The 3,565-nt window shown below is 43.7% G+C and overlaps 1 pseudogene; it reads left to right on the forward strand.

The window, feature by feature from the left end:
- The first annotated feature begins 293 nt into the window (after nucleotides 1–293).
- On the forward strand, nucleotides 294–411 carry LOC124778877 (annotated as a pseudogene).
- Nucleotides 412–3,565: the final 3,154 nt, after the last annotated feature.

The following is a 3,565-nucleotide window of genomic DNA, read 5'->3' on the forward strand; positions in this document are numbered from 1 at the left end:
GGCGAACATTTTGAAAAACTTGAGGAAGGAACCTTATTTACAAGTTCCTCTGGATGAAGACATACAGAAGTTCTTGGTCGTAGATCAGGGGCAACCAAGATTTAGGCCCACGGGCCATGCCCCAGCATGAGTGCCAAAGCGCTCAGTCTGGCTGGCAGATTTCCCCCACCACCATGCCAAGCTATCTGAGCGCGAGAAGGGGGCAGAGGGAAACTCCGCCACATTTAAGTGACAGTGCAGTCACGCTGCATACGACTTGTTTTTATATTCCACATTTTTCAACAACACAGATGGGCAACGGCCTTGCCGCAGTGGTAACACCGGTTCCCGTCAGATCACCGAAGTTAAGCGCTGTCGGGTTGGGCTAGCACTTGGATGGGTGACCATCCGGTCTGCCGAAAGCTGTTTGCAAGCGGGGTGCACTCAACCGTCGTGAGGCAAACTGAGGAGCTACATGATTGAAAAGTAGCGGCTCCGGTCTCGGAAACTGACATACGGCCGGGAGAGCGGTGTGCTGACCACATGCCCCTCCATATCCGCATCCAGTGACGCCTGTGGGCTGAGGATGACACGGGGGCCGGTCTGTACCTTTGGGCCTTCATGACCTGTTCAGGAGGAGTTAACAACACAGATCACAGTCACAACAAATTTTCAGTATTATTAAATTGTTTTTGGAGCGCTGATGACAATATAATTTTTATCTTGTGTAGACTGTCAGCAAACTGGCAGACGCATACCATTTCACAGGGTTTTGCACTCGAGTTGACACATAATCGTGACTTATTAGGTTCAAACTTGAAAAAAGGTCTTTTACACAAACATGTTGATACAAATATTGTAGCATTTTTTAACCTCATTATGGTGACTTGGAAACTACGTGAAGAAAGCAATGTCGATGTCCTGAACAGCGGTAATGTAAAAAGCTTTGTCATGCAAGTCAATCAGTTACTTCTGCAAATGAACGGGAGCTCTTTCAACTGAAACGACAAACGGTCTCGGAATCAGATATGTAGACTGGTAGTGTCCTCAAAATGTTCATAAAACCATCGTTTGAATTCTTGAAACCTCACGTTTTCTTTTACGCCAGTGCGCTTAAGGACTGTCTTTGTCAGAACATATCCATTCTACACGCCATTTTGTTTTCAAATGCATCCCCATCCAATCAGAAATAAGTTATCTTGCACTATGGGCAACGTGCAGTCAAGTTCACTTAAAATGCGAATTCTGCACTGCATTCCGGATGTTACACTTTTCGTTTCTGCACTATTTTTTTCCTTTATAAATTCGACAATAGCGAATTTTAAATCGAAAAATCGCCCAGCCGTGCCTCCTTGACTTAAACAACGTACGTTGCAGTAATATATGAAGTCTCCATACTCATCGCTCAGTTCCACTGAAAACTATTGCAGCTGAGAATGAGATAATGCGTGCGACTTCAGAAATTTTACTCTTCGTACCGCCAGTTTCTTCACGTGCTCCAGGTCCGCAACTCTAGCACAAAGTGATTTTTGAAGAACCAAACAATGAATCCCGTCTGTTGATCTTTGTAATTCTTTGCTCTTTCTTGTCAACTAAATCAAATTCTTTCTGCGTGGTATGGTAATTTCGTTTCATAGCAAATATGCAGTGCCTGTCGCTTGGGAATTCTCATCCCTCTCTTCTGTCATTCCCATTCATTTTAAGGGATTGCGATGACAGATCTCTAGGACTCTGTCTTTTTGTGCAACAGCCACTGTACTTGTGTCCAGATTTCATGAGACGGACAAATAGAGGAGATTAAACAGCACTGACAGCACGATTCTGCTGAATTCAGGGAGTTGTGCCAACCAAAAACTGCCACACCGGAATACTAAATGAAATGTCGTGCTGTACCGAGTACTTCCAAGAAGTACCGAACAAAGTACTGAGGCTTCCGACATGATTATGGCCAGACGACTAGAATTAACAGATTTTGAACACAGATGGTAGTTGTCGGGCCAGACGCATGGTCTAACATTCTGCGTGGTGTCTGTTGTTCTAAGTCGTGTCTCCCTACCACTTTCGCGCAACGACTCTCTGAGCGTGTTTTTAGGGAATTGACTAGTTTGAACCTGGTACCTGTTGCCGGTAAGGAGACGTCAGACCACACATGACATGTAGAGTTCAGAAGAGTTCAGTGAGACTTGCGATGATATAACCAAATACATAATGGTTTCAGCGTCAGCTCCACTGCACTCCCTGTAAAAGAATCTTAATACTAACTAAATTTAGTGGATGGGGTTCAAGGCTTTCCTATTTTTAGTTAGCTGGTAAAATAACGTCGAAAAAGCAGTTAAGTTTGCCATTGGAAATTTTATTCTACTCACAAAACATTGTTTATAAATTGCACTATTGATAAAAGGAAATGTTTTAATACAGGATGGTAAATACCAACTGCGTTCAACAAAAATGTGAACGGGTATTCCCTGAATGGGTTTCCAAGTTCTACAATGGATCGAAGGATGACCTATGCCATATCACATCTATAATCTAGGTTTAAATTAAGTTTCACAAAAGAGAAAACTATCAAAATGGTCTACAGTGACCCTCAATTATCTTTAATTACTTATCTAACTTGTCGGAAATTACAGTGGCTGATGTGGCCTCTCAATAACTATATAACGGAAAAATCATCGCGTTTCAGATTTTTACTTCAAGTGGCAGATATGAACACCATGAGCTTTAATTGACGATCGACACATAATATTACGCAAAAAGGGGGTGTAGCAGATGAGACTTCTGCAGTTTTGAGTGAAACTTTATGCGCTGTTATGCGGCATCGCGTGCGTTCATTACCTTGTCGGTGTGCGTCAGGGGGCGGCGGGCAGCACAGCTCCGCTCACCTCCCCGTCTCGTAAGCAAGTCTCTCCTAACTTCTCCTTACTACAATTTACCGAAGTTGGTTTAAAAAAACCATCTGGCTGTGTTTTCATCTGACCAATCAGGGTCTCAATGTTAACCTTAAGCTCCGCCTACAAAAATTCTGTCCATCCAATGAGAAACGTTATACTTTTTGTGGTGGGGGAATGTTTTTAAAGTTTGTAGCGTAACAGAGACTCGAAAAAGTCTCACGCTAAAACTTGCAGCTGATGTGGTCCTTTTAGTGTTATCGTAAGATCTATACTGTTCTTCTGGAGGGCTCTATATTTTACCATGGGCTGGGGGGTGGTCCTGACGTAAAAGAGACGCGAAAAAGTCTCACGCTAAAACTTCCGACTGGGTTGGCCTTTTTGTGTTATCGTAAGATCTGTACTGTTCTTCTGGAGGGCTCTAGCTTTTAACGTGGGCTGGGGTGTGATCCCAGCGGTTAGCTGGCGACGTGGGTGTCCGTCCCTTATCGTAGGGCCTTCCAGCTTAACACGGTTCTGCTCTCGGCTTCTGTTCTCGTTTCTCCCCTCGGAACTGCGTCTGTCTCACTGTGGGAAGGTATGACATGCATTTAGGCATTCTTGTGTTAGTCTGTGGTATTCCATTTGCTCACTCGTTACTCGTATTACTTTGGTTAATTTAATGTCACGATTTATTCGGAGCTATGTGACATACTGCC

This window comes from Schistocerca piceifrons, chromosome 2 (genome assembly GCF_021461385.2).
Source record: "Schistocerca piceifrons isolate TAMUIC-IGC-003096 chromosome 2, iqSchPice1.1, whole genome shotgun sequence".
NCBI lineage: Eukaryota > Metazoa > Arthropoda > Insecta > Orthoptera > Acrididae > Schistocerca > Schistocerca piceifrons.